The sequence below is a fragment of the Anser anser genome (assembly GCF_964211835.1).
Source record: "Anser anser genome assembly, chromosome: 1".
Classification (NCBI taxonomy): Eukaryota; Metazoa; Chordata; class Aves; order Anseriformes; family Anatidae; genus Anser; species Anser anser.
In genome coordinates, this window is record NC_139720.1 from 177880265 (window position 1) to 177893934 (window position 13670).

General features: G+C 35.1%; 1 protein-coding gene across 1 annotated transcript in view; it reads right to left on the reverse strand.

Moving 5' to 3' along the window:
* Positions 1-224: 224 nt before the first annotated feature.
* Positions 225-13670, reverse strand: part of LOC310891952 (uncharacterized protein) — an 86943-nt gene continuing 73497 nt past the window's right edge. The window contains exons 4-7 of the mRNA XM_083819446.1: positions 11734-11770; positions 8908-8984; positions 7104-7143; positions 225-5811 (exon numbers count right to left, since the gene is read on the reverse strand). The gene's annotated coding sequence lies outside the window, so the exon portion shown is untranslated. The remainder of the gene's footprint in view (positions 5812-7103; positions 7144-8907; positions 8985-11733; positions 11771-13670) is intronic.

Genomic DNA, 13670 nt, shown 5'->3' on the forward strand with positions numbered 1-13670 from the left:
GGAACATGACTACTGAGGATTAGAAAATGGCTGAGGTTCTTAATGCCTTCTTTACATCTGTTTTTACTAGCCAGATCACTTACCCATGGAGTACTCAGATTCCCAGCCTGGAAGTCTGGAACAAGGAGTAGAACAACCCCCCCCCCCCCCCCCCCCCCCCCCCCCCCCCCCCAGTTCAGGTAGAAAAAGAGACCTGCTGCTCCACCTGGACTGTCACAAGTCCATGAGACTCAGGATCCACCTGAGGGTGCTGAGGGAGTTGGCCAATGTGATTGCTGGTCTGCTTTCCATCGTCTATCAGCAGACATGGTCATCCGGAGAGGTCCCCGATGACTGTAGACTTGTTAATGTGACGCACATCAATAAGAAGGCGGCTCATAAGGAGGAACTGGAGGACTACAGGCCTCTCAGTCTGACCTCGGTGCCAGGAAAAGTGATGCAGCAGGTTATCTTGAACACAGTCATGCAGAATATGCATGAAGATAACCGGAGGGATCAGGCCCAGTCAGCATGGGTTTATGAAAGGAAAGTCCTACCTGACCAACTTCATCTCCTTCTATGACCAGGTGACCTGCCTGGTGGATGACGGAACACCTGTTGATGTAGTCTACCTAGACTTCAGGAAGGCCTTTGACACAGTTTCTCATAGTATTCTCCTGGAGAAGCTGGCAGCCCATAGCTTAGACAGGTACACTCTTTTCTGGGTTCAAAACTGGCTGGACAGCTGGGCCAGGGAGTAGTGATGAAAGGAGTAAAATCCAGCTGGTCACCAGTGGTGTTCCCCAGGGGTTGGTATTGGGGACCATCCTCTTTAATTATTGATGATTTGGATGAGGGAATTGAGAGCACCCTCAGTGAATTTGCAGATGACACCAAGCTGGGGGGAAGTGTTGATCTGCCAGAAGGTAGGAAGGCCCTACAGAGGGACATGGACAGGTTGGATCGATGGGCACAGGCCAATGGGATGAGGTTCAAGATGGCTAACAGCCAGATCCTGCACTTTGGCCACAACAACCCCATGCAATGCTACAGGTTTGGGGGAGAGTGTCTGGAAAGCTGTGCAAAGGAAAAGGATCTGGGGGTTCTGGTAGTTTCTCTCCTGAACGTGAGCCGGCAGTGTTCTTAGGTGGCCAAGAACGCCAACAGCATCCTGGCTTGTATCAGGAATAATGTAGCCAGCAGGGCCAGGGAGGTGATCGTCCCCCTGTCCTAGCCCTAGTGAGGCCACACCACGAGTACCGTGTTCAGCTTTGGGCCCCTCGGTACAAGAAGGAATTTGAGGCCCTGGAGTGTGTCCAGAGAAGGGCTAAGAAGCTGGTGAAAGGCCTGGAACAGAAGTCCTATGAAGAGCTGCTGAGGGAACTGGGGTTGTTTAGTCTGGAGGAGGCTTAGGGGAGACATTATTGCTCTCTACAACTACCTGAAAGGAAGTTGTGGGGAGCTGGGGGTCGGCCTCTTCTTGCAGATAACCAATGATAGGACTAGAGAGAATGGCCTCAAGTTGTGCCAGCGGAGGTTTAGGTTGGAAATTAGGAGACATTACCTCTCAGAAAGAGTAGTCAGGCATTGGAACGGGTTGCCCGGGGAAGTGGTGGCATCACTGTCCCTGGGGGTGTTTAAGGAAAGCTTGGACTTGGTGCTTAGGGACATGGTTTAGTGTGTGACATAGGTAGAAGGGGGATGGTTGGACCAGATGATCGTGAAGGTCTTTTCCAACCTTAATGATTCTATGATTCTATGCCTGACTTTATATGGTGAGACTTAGGTAGAAAAGATTTTTCCTAAGCGGTTTGATTCACTGATAGATTTTTAGAGTCATCTAAGACATTGGGCTAGCAAATGTGGTAAATGTGAGTTCAGAAAGTCCACTGATTGCACAATCACCAGCTGGAAGCCACAGTATCTAAGCAGTCTTTAATGGCCCTATAAACATATGGTAACATGACTGAACTCAGCACACCTAGTATTCATTATGGTAATAAGGATAAAATAATGATTGGTCAAGTTTAAAGATGAACAAGACAACACACAGTTAATGCCCGAAAAGGATTTTTTCCAACATTTTAAAATATAATACTTTTTTTGCATACCTGGAGTTAAGCCAGATTTTAAATTAACATTTTCTATAGCTAGTACAATTTTCCTTTGTGCCCTGAATTTCTGAAGGACAACTTCTGCATATATCCAGTTTCAATGATAGCAAATGTAAGGCATGTTGAGGATAATTTCAGCTGTGAAAATGAATATTTAAATTTTTTTTTTGGTATCTGTATTGAGTTAATGGCTCTTTAATATCCTAGCACACTGACATATCATGGTGATAACTCCTAGATAGACACAGACACTGAGAAAGATAATATCTTGCTAACAGGAAAACAAACAAACAAACAAACAAACAAAACTACCAATTAATGAAATCAGTCAAATCTCTAGCAAGTTTTGTAAAACTAAGTGTTCCTATACATAGTTTACAAAAGTATCTGCTGAAATCTCTGTAAGTTTTCGTATTGAAAATGTCAGTTTTGTGAATCAGCATATGGCATATTCTTAATATAGTGTCTTGGGTAAAACTTTGTGAATTTAAAAGGGCATTTCACTCAGACTGAGAGATTTATTTCATGTTAAATTAGTATTCAGTTGCTTAACTCTTATTGCTGTGTTTACCTTTTCACGAGGACTGTGAATTACAATCAGATACTCAGAATTACTATGGCTCTGTGATTTTATTTTTTACTTTTATAGTTGAGATTTTTTGAGCAGACAGGCTCCCAGCTTCGCAGGCTTGAATAGCTTTTGTTCATCTTGTTCCACTCAAATACATTTGAATCATTCATCATTCCATCTGATTACTACTATTATTACCTTAATTGAAAATGGGGTCTTGACCAGATATATGAAGAACACTAAAATGCATTACAGAAATTTGATGAGTTCAGTTTTCGTTATATTTGACCATCCACATTGTGCCCTTTATGATTAGTGGAGTTTATTATTATTATTATTATTATTATTAATATTATTGTTGTTGTTTTCATTATTGCTATTGTTATTGCTGTTATTATTTTAGGGTACCGCTAATGTGACCAACATTAGACATTTCATTTAGGGTGAAATAAATCATACCTGGAAGGGTCTATTTCTCTCCATTGACTGTGAATGGAGCCTACCATTGAATAGCTCAGGTATAGCTAACCACTCAAATGTGGTTATTGTTATTATTATTTTAAATCATATCAGTGTAACCCTCTCATGTGATTTTGGGTGGATCACTTTGTTCCAATACTGTATTATTCTGCACTTATTTCTTTCCTGAAACAGTAAATAATTTATCTTACTTAAATAACTTTCTCAGCTGAAATACTGTGGTTAGCACTATGATGAACTTTGATTTTGCTTATTCTGTGATCATTTAGATATAGCTGCTTTGTTTAATTATTTATTTTAGCTAATGTTTTAGGGAGAGGGAGATGTAAGGCATTCAAGAAATCTAGTATTTATTTAAATTTTCTGATTGCCAGAAACTACACAATAGCTGCATGCTGACTTTTTAAGTTATGAAATAAGCTGCACTTCAAGTACAACAATAGTTTCTTCTGAAAATTTTGTCTTAATCTTTCACCCTTAAATTTGTGAGAGTGTTTTCAGTCTTGCTACATAAAACATGTTTCAGATATAATGAAGAAGTATTTTTCATATAGCAGTTTAAGAAAACTGTTAAAATGTATCCCTGGCTAAGGTTATTCTCCACCATTTCCTCAAAATCAGTATTCTCCAAAAGTACCCAACAGCAATATTTATAATCAATGATTACAGGATTTTTACAACTTTGTAAAATTCAGTTTGCCCAATTTAAAATGTATTCAAGTAAAAACAATAAGATTCACGAAGACAGAAATCCAATTGTACGATCAGTGGAATTGCAAACAAAAAAGTAGTATTACAAAGAATGTGAAGTTTGAGACTCTTAAATAAGTCACTTGAGTCTGAAAAAGTTGGGCTGCAAAAAAATTTGACAGAGTATCTTCCTCTGTGATTTTTTAGCACATTAATGATAGAAAAAAACAGGAATTTAATGAGCATATAAAAAGGTATATGTAGTAAGTGTGTGTATGTACAACACCAGTTTGTACAAACACATGTATAAACACATAAATACATGCATATATGTATATGCATGCATAAATCTATGTATACATGGAAAGAAAGTTGACATACAACACATACTTAATGCCACATATTGCACACAACATGTCTATATATCATAAACTTTCAATATTTCTTTTAAAGTCCTTGATAGCCCTATTTAGATTCCTTCTGATAACGTGGCAAAACAAACACCTGAGTCATTTCCTATTTTTTAAGAAATAAATTGTGTTAAACAACGTTAATAGAGTGAATAAGTAGTACCACATAGGTTATTGAAACTGAGCTTCTTTTATGGTAAATATCTGCAAGTATTTCAGATACATAAATGTACAATTAAAATAAACAAACAAATTCCTTGTAGTTGTTATGCTCAAAACTTCAAATTATGGGCAAAGAAATTACATGTTATATTTATATAAATACATGTGTATAAATAAAGACCAATTATTTATTAGTAGTATAATTTGAATCTTAACATTAACAGGACTTTATTATGGAATCACACAGAATCACAGAATGGTTGAGGTTGAAAGGGACCTCTGGAGATCATCTACTCCAACCCCCTTCCTCAAGCGGGGTTGCTTAGAGCACGTTGCACAGGATTGCATCCAGGCAGGTTTTGAATATCTCCAGACAAGGAGACTCCACAACTTCTCTGGGCAACCTGTCCCAGTGCTCTGTCACCCTCACAGTAAAGAAATGTTTCCTCATATTCAGCAGGAATATTCAGCAGGAACTTCCTGTGTTTCAACTTGTGCCCGTTACTTCTCATCTTATCACGGGGCATCACCAAAAAGAGTCTGGCCCCATTGTCTTGACACCCTCCTGTAAGATATTTATTTACATTAATAAGATCCCCTCTCAGGGGTTGCTACAGGGAGTTGTCAGTCCCTGGAGCCCCTTTCTAATGAGGAACTTGATGTACATGACCATGGTTTCTTCTTTCTCACTCTAGAGTCTGCTTAGGGTCATTTTTATGGGTTTACTAATACATTTTTACACCTTTGCTCTTTCACATTACATCTGCATTTAGAATATATTGACTTTCATAGAAGTCAGATAGTATTTCTTTGTTCTGTTTGTCACCCTTAACCCAGTTTTGCCCAGCTCCAGGTTTGCATTTTTGTGGCTGACCATGGGTGAGTTCTTTGGAGCCATGGGGTATCCAGCTCAAGCCTGTGCCCTGTTCCTTATTGTGCCACACCTCTGCTTTTCTCCACCACATCCTGTGTTCTCACCTTTCAAGGCCTCTGCAATGGCACAAGACCTTTGTTTTTCTGCTCCACTCCCTACGCTGGTATGTGAAGAGCTGGAAAACCCTGGTGGTACCATGCATAGAGAAACAAAGGCAAAGTTAGCTATAGCCACCTGGTCAGTTAGAAGAATTACTGTTACAGCTAAACCAAGTAAAACAAACCTGCAGGTAGGTAAAGAAAAGCTCGGACAGAGAAAGCCTAACAAGCCTCAGGCCTGAGGCCTTGCAAACTCACTATAAAACCTGTGGCAGAGTAAATCATTATATATTCTAAAATTCTAAAATCATTTTAATGTAGGATATAATCTACAGAGTCAGGTTGATCTTGGGTTTTGAATCTTAAGGGAAGTGGAGGAAGCGCTGAAAGTCTCCATGGCTATTTTTTCTGTTCTTTGATGAAACTGCATCATCTGTGGAGGAAAATCAATTATATAATAGTAATCTTCAGTGTCAGCATATGAGCAAGATTTCATATCCTTCTAAAAGACTTAGAACTTTTAACAGCAGACATTATCCCTTAAAATTATTATTTTTTTTCTTAGCTTTTTTGTCTTTTTTTTTTTCTTATTTTTTTTCCTTACACGTCAGTTCTCTTATGCATGTTTAACTATCACTTATTGTTAGATGCACTAAGGGTTTATTCTGCCCAATCATACGTTGTGTGATTTAATGACAGCAATTTTTAAAGTGCTTTTTGTGGTATTTCTTTAAAGAAGGCAAAATCAAAGAATCATACCCTGTAGCCTACATTCAAGTGTGAATTGAGTATAAAAATTAATTTAACAGAGACTGAGATGTTAGAAAAATGTGGATAACTGTATTACTTGCATTGTTCAGATTCTTGCAGTTGGACATTCTGATCCTGTATTAATCTGGAATCAAAACTACTTCTAACTACATGATTTCCAGAAGTACCATCTTTCAAATGAATTCTTTTGGAAATAGCATTGCTGTCATTACTCTTATTTGTAAGATGTAAAAGTTATACATAGCACTAATACTCAGTTAATGATAATGAGGGATAGAAGATTCCTCATCCTCTTAGAAGATCTAGCAGAGTAAAATTGTGTCAACTACACAGTTTTCGTTGAAAATATAGTGTTAGGCTGCTATAAGGACCAAGACAATTATCTTGAAAGAGACCAAGTTCTTTGAGAAGACAAGATAGTTTGAACAGGACAACTCAATAGTCATCCTAGTGAATCTGAGGTCTCATTTTTCCAACTAGGATATAGATAATGAGTTGAAATAAGGAATTCCTCTGTCTTCTCTGCTTCTAAAGAAATAATAATTAAAACAATCATTCCTTTAATAAAATTCTCCCAGACTTCAAGACAAAAATGTATTGATCTTGTTTGTTTATTTTACTAGAACACACCTGGAATAAGGAATTTCGGAAAACAAAGAATAAAGCAAGCTGTAGGAGATGCAAAAATAAGAAAATCATGCTAATTCCACTCAGTTTCCTGCAATACTTTATTATTTTAGATGTAGTCATCTAAACTAGATCTAAAAAGCACTAAACATCATAAAAGTTAACATCCATGGGATATAGAATTGAGGAAAAGTACATAAGAAGAACACTGAAATACAGACTTGAAATAGAGGGATTTAGCAGTTGTTTAATAAACCACCGACATTGTTAACTATGATTTTTTGGATGAAGCTATTCTCTGAACTGATATGTTCAAACAGATGATACAGAAGAGACACTTGAACTTGACAGTAACCAACAGGAGAGCCTATAAATACATTTGAATTTAAGAAGGTCAGTACCTTTGTATTATAATTGAACATGATATACATTGATTCATGTCTCAAAATTGATTTCTAGCATTTTATGTACTGCAAGCCATAATTGACTTCAGAAAGTATTACCTAAGTCTTCTATAAAAATGTTATGTGCGAGTCCTCAAAATTTAGCTTCTCTAGTGAACAAATACATGAGGATTCAAGGAACTGTTTTATGTTCATTAGATTATGAATTTCTTTCTGAAAAAGGTTCTGATTTTCATCAAAACAGAACACATGCATTGTTCACCTACTTTCATTGTTCACCTATTTTCATTGTTCACCTACTCCCATATACCTTCTAGTTCTGTTATTCTATACTCACTCCCAAAGATCCTTTAGTAGTTTATGTAGTTGCTTGGAAAGTTAGTCTCTGAAAAATTCCTGAAGATGATTTTTACTTGATTCCAATTCAGTACATAATCATATAAATGAGTATCTATTAAAATAAATTTTATTCTTTATTCATGCTGTATTCTTATTCATACTATATTTTAAAGAACTGGAAAGATATAAGAAAATCATATAAATAGTCACTACAAAGAGATGAAACAGTAGATTTTATTGTCATGAAACATAAGTTTCATTGGCAGCCTATAAAAAATATTGTTAAACATTAAAATTCATTTTTAACATTAAATATCTTGTATGGATATAACTTATGCACTTTACATATAAAACACTTCAAAGGTCAGGAAATCAATCACCCATGTTTTACTTGTCATGCCTATTCGTTTAAGCCAATATAAAATAATGAATACCTCTTTGCATTACAGTTGTGTCTTGGCCTGATTGATTCTCTATAAAGCTATTATAAAGGTCACAATATGGTAAGTCAAAGATGACTGGGGAACAGGAGAGCACAAGGTAAGATAAACATGTCACCTATTTTGTAATGAAGTCAAGCTGTTTCCTACACTTGGAAGTGTGAGTTAGCTAAAATCAAACTTCATTTTGGTATTAAATGTTCTCTTGTATTTTCATCGTCTACCCATATTTGCCATGATTTATAAGTGTGTATAACAAAATTCTCAGTGGGTTGGTCCTTCTAAAATACAGATTTTAAAATGTTAGCACTCTCCCAAAATTATTTGCATAACATGACTGCTTCTAGGTGCTTATGCAGTCATTCTTCTTATATGTATTTTGTGCATTTTAAGGATTTGGAAGAAGCATTTGGCATCTTAATTTAAAATTAAATATTACATATCTATATTCACATGTTATTATCTAAAATCTATGTGCAATACATTTATATTTTTTTGTCTTTTATATAAACACATGTGTATAAACACACAGCACATATACCCACATAGGTATAATGTTTACATCAGCTATACATGAAACAAAATTGGGTGATTGGGTAACGTGAGAGAAACAGGTGTATTATAGAAGTTTGTAGCATTAATAAATTAGAAATGTTAGATTTTGTGATGTTATTTTAAAACTATTATGATGTTATTTATAAACTATTATTATGTCAATAACTTAGATGGCTTTTATCTTTTTTCAATGCACACCCCATGAATTAGTACAGTAATCTATTCATCAAAAGTACAGATGTTCCTTGTAACTAATTACTAAGAGCTATATGGTAATATAGCTAATTACTTTATTTTTATTTTGTGAGACTATTAATGTGATAAAAAGTGTGTACTCAATAAGAAATACAAAAATAATTTTTAGTAGAATAAAAAATAAAGTACACAACTGACCAGTGTGATGTTACAATTCCATTCCAGGTCCCACATATTTAAACAACGTGTATTTTGATTTCATACCTAACATGAAACTGGAGAAAAATGTAGATTAGATAAAAATAAAATACTGAGTCTTTTTTCCATTATTTTAGATGATGTGATTGAATAAGATGAACGCGTAAGCATACACATAGGGGATCTGCTCATATATTTTGACTAGGCTGTTTAAAGCCTTATTACTCTTTTAGAAATAATCAATTGGAAATAAGTGTTTGGACAAGTATATGTGGAAAAAAGTTTTGAAAATGTTGCATGATTGTATGGACCATTGTGCAAGAAACTGAAAGGAGTTATGTGGTCAGTCAAGGACTGTTCTTGCTTATCACTATCTCTTGCATATTTCAAGTAGCCAAACATATCTTGCTTTGCTGAGGGTCAAGAACACACAATGCTATTGCATTCTTTTCTTTACATGAGCTCACCCCTATATTAACTTTTCCAGACATGGAACCCAATCACATGTGGTGGCTGTCGTAAGAGTTACACCCTTGGCTATGACCACAAGGCCAAGGCATGAACATGCAGAATTGTTAACAGAATAGTGATGTCCCCTTAAGTAGGAGCAAGCCTTGACTACAGGCTGATGCTCCAAGCTCCTGGTGGTTCCCCTAGTCCTGGCAAAGTTCCTGCATTTTTCCGGACTGTCCACATCTGGAGTGGTAATAAACTGCATTTTATCTACTGGCTAAAGTGTGGATTCTTGCTAATCGTGAGCACCAGACCTTTGGTACTATACAGTAAGTTTCTTTGATATTTCTACAATTGCATATTTAATGTATTTCATTTGAAAATGTCAAAATAACATATTTTTGAGATTATTATATTCTCTTTTGTTTCTACAAAAGCTTTTACTGGATTTGTTAATACTGGATTTGTGAAATACTTCTGTTCTTCATAAGATGCATTTCTGAAGAAATCCACACATCTAAAACTGTTTTATAAGATCCTTTATGTTGTTCATCAAAATATATGTATGTGTATCATTTATCAATTTATAGGAGTAAATTCCAAATAATTACTTTATGCATTGTATGTGCTTGTTATCAGAGTAAAATAAATAAATACATAAAAAATTACTGAAATAATTTTTCTCTGCTTTTCCAGTAACTGAATAATATTTTCCTAGTTTTTCCATAAGTATATAATCTACATAATCATTTATGTATTGTTAAAGCAACTAATATATGTCCACACAGTCAGATATTTTTTAATCTGTTTGTCTTGCTCAGGGGATTTTTAATTTTTTTAAGAAACTGAACAGATAATGATGCAAGGAAGTTTGCTAAAAATGTGTTCTGAATTCAAAATAAAATAATTTATTTCATATCCTAGAAGAACTTTCCACCTTCACTAAAACTTTTTGTTGGAAAAAATGCCTTTGTGAAAGCAAAACTCAGACTTCTGATTTTGTGATGTAACACCTTAAAATAATTTTCTGAAAAAAAGACACTAAAGACACTAAACTCCGACTTACTCTGAAAATCTCAGAATTCATTAAAGTTCTATAAAACATTTGAAAGTATGTGAAAAAGTTCACACACACACAAAAAAAGTATTTGTTAGTATTGCTTTGTTCCTGAGCTGTTATTTCTAAAACTCCGCAGGAAATATAATTTCATAAAAAACAAAAACAGAAAGTACAACCCACTCACACTAAAATGCCACATTAAAAGACCCCAGGAAATGAGGTAAAAGGAATGAGTTGAGGTTTGGTGTCCAATTTTTGGAAGAGCTAAAGTTACTAGTTTCTTATTATGACAGCTTTTCTCTTGTTTCATATTGAAAAGGCCTGTTTTGGACAAGAGAATGACTGCAAATTTCTCATTGTACTGGCAAAGGTTAAAATGAATTTTAAAAAGTCTATTAGACAATGGGAACTCAAAATGTTGTGTGATATTAATGTTCTAAGAAGGAAATTCAATATGTGGCATGATCATGTGATATGCAATATGCAGATGCAATACAGTCAAGAAAAAGAAAAGCTTAACAGTTATTTTTTTCCCCATGAGTTAAGCTTTCTGTCCTTCAAAGGATCTTCATTATGTAAATAATTTTCTTGTTTATATAGTAAATAGGAGATATGTGATTTTGTGTATATATAGATTACATTTTTTCCACCAACTTTCAGAAATTCATGGGAAAATGTATATGTATTTTATTTACAGTTAAAATAACACTTCTTGATGCATTTGAATATTTATTATTTTGTTACTGTTGTTTAAAGATCTCTTAATGAGTTGTTGACTCATTAGTCTTGTTAACTTCTGTCTCCTGAGGAAAAGTCTACATTGTTTACTGAAGAGGAACTAGCTCTTTTTTTTTTTTTTTAAAAAACAAAACCAAAACTAAAGCAAAACAAAACGTTTAATTAAGGCTTTTAATAATATTTACCATTGCATCTTTTTCAATACTTTCATTGTCATTTTGTTCTACATAAAGAAATAAATAGCTGAGCTAAAATAGGTAGAGCTTGTCCAATTTATGAAAAAAGTTAGTATAGATGCATTTGTCTCTCATAAAAGATTCCTCATTCTCAGTGTTATAAACCTTTCAGAATCATCTCCCTACAATCATGAAAAAATGCTAGGTGAAAAGTACATTCCTGTTTTGATTGTATAAATATTCTTGTTAGTTACTAATAGTTACTAACTGAAGAACTTGCTTGAACAGTCTTGGTAAAACTGACAGGCAACTCAGTGGACAGAAGCCATTAAACCATATGAGAACAGGTTGTTAATAAGTACCTTCTCAGCATGCAGCAATTAGAACTTTGCAACTTACATAAGAAGTCATAGGAATCTGTTCATCTCTGTGAGAGCTGAAAAAAAGGTTACAGGTATAAATACTGAAGGGAACATATTTCCAAAATACTTGATAATTTAAGAAATAAATAAATAATCAACACATAAACACCAACAAACTAGTAATAATAATAATAATAATAAAAAAAAAAAAAACAGACAACTCCAAAAACAAACCTGAGGCAATATACTGAAATGCTTATTGGGATACTTGAATGTACAATACTACTATGCTATGGTTATTACATAGTGCATATTTAGGCACTCATATGAACAAATAAATTGCCAGATGCTGTGATAATAATTCAAATCAGATTAAGGCTTTAACCTAATAATAAAATGTAGTTAGTGATACATTAATCACATGATTAGAGATTTTTCTGGTATATTAAACAATCAAAACTAGACATTTGGAATTATGGAGTTAATGATAATTAGTATAATATATACAAATACATTATATTTTGGCAGAATTATGATAGCTCTGTGCTATATGGATAAATATTATATGCCTCTGCTGGAAGGCATACAATGGAGATTTCTTATACTTCTTAACAAAACAAAAGAAAAATCTCAAAGTTGACTGGATATGGTTGTTATGAAACAAAATCCTGAGATTGGGAAGTAAAGACAGACCCAATACAAGGGACAGTCTAGAGTGTAGACTGCAACACGTAATTTAGAGTGCCATCACTATTTTTTGAAGGTCAAAGTCTTGTTAGTTCCTGGTGGTAAATCCATGCACGGTAAAGTAAATATTTTTGTGTAATACAGCTGTCCTTACTATATGTGTCTGAACGTGACAGTAGGTGAGAACACACCTGGAGTACTATGTCCAGTTCTGTGCTCCCCAGAACAAGAAGGACATGGACATACTGTTGGACTCTAACAAAAGGCGACAAAGATGATGAAGGCACTGGAGCAAATTTCCTAGAGAAGACATGGCTCAGGGGGATCTCATCAATGTATATAAATACCTGATGGCAGGACCTAAGAAGATAGATCCAGGCTCTTTACAGTGGAGACCCATGACAGAACAGGAGAAAATGGGCACAGTCTGAAACATAGGAGGCTCCACCTGAACATAAGGAAACAGATTTTTTCTCTAAACTTCTGAATTTCTGATTCACTAAGATAACTTTTAGTCCTATTCTTTTTCCACTGTGGCCAAGTAGGGGAAAGCTAATATTTTTCCCGACTTTATAGTCGGGACTACAACGTGACTATGACTATGAAGTGATTCGTATTAATGAAAACAATGGAAAGACTATCCAGGAAGCAAAATTGTTCTCTGGTAGTTCCCCATATCATTCAGTCCTAATAGAAGTTATCAGATTCATTGTTCCGTTAACCTCTTCACTGATACTTTAAAACCTTAAATACTTAATAACTTTTCTTCTCATGATACTGAAATTGTATGTTACTTATACTGCTTGCAAGTGTTCTGTACAGGTTAGTATATTTAGACCTACTTAACAGATTTATTTCAACAGAAATTTTATTATATCTTTAGAAGAACATTAAAAGGTTGTCATGGTTTTTGTCTGAGATGGAGTTAATTTTCTTCATAGAAGCTCATATGATGCTGTGTTTTGGATTTTTGATGAAAATTGTGGTGATAACACACCAATGTTTTTAGCTGTTGCAGAGCAGTGCTTACACAGAGACAAGGACTTTTCTGCTTCATGTGCTGCCCTAACAGTGAGGAGGCTGGGGGTGCACAAGAAGCTAGGATGGGACGCAGCCAGGAGAGGTGACCCAGACTGACTAAAGGGATATTCCATATCATATGGCATCATGCTCATCAATAAAAGCTGGGAAGGGAGGCACGTTTGGAGTGATGGCAGTTGTCTTCCCATGGAATTATTATGCGTGATGAACCCTGCTTTCCTGGAAGTGGCTGAGCACCTGCCTGCT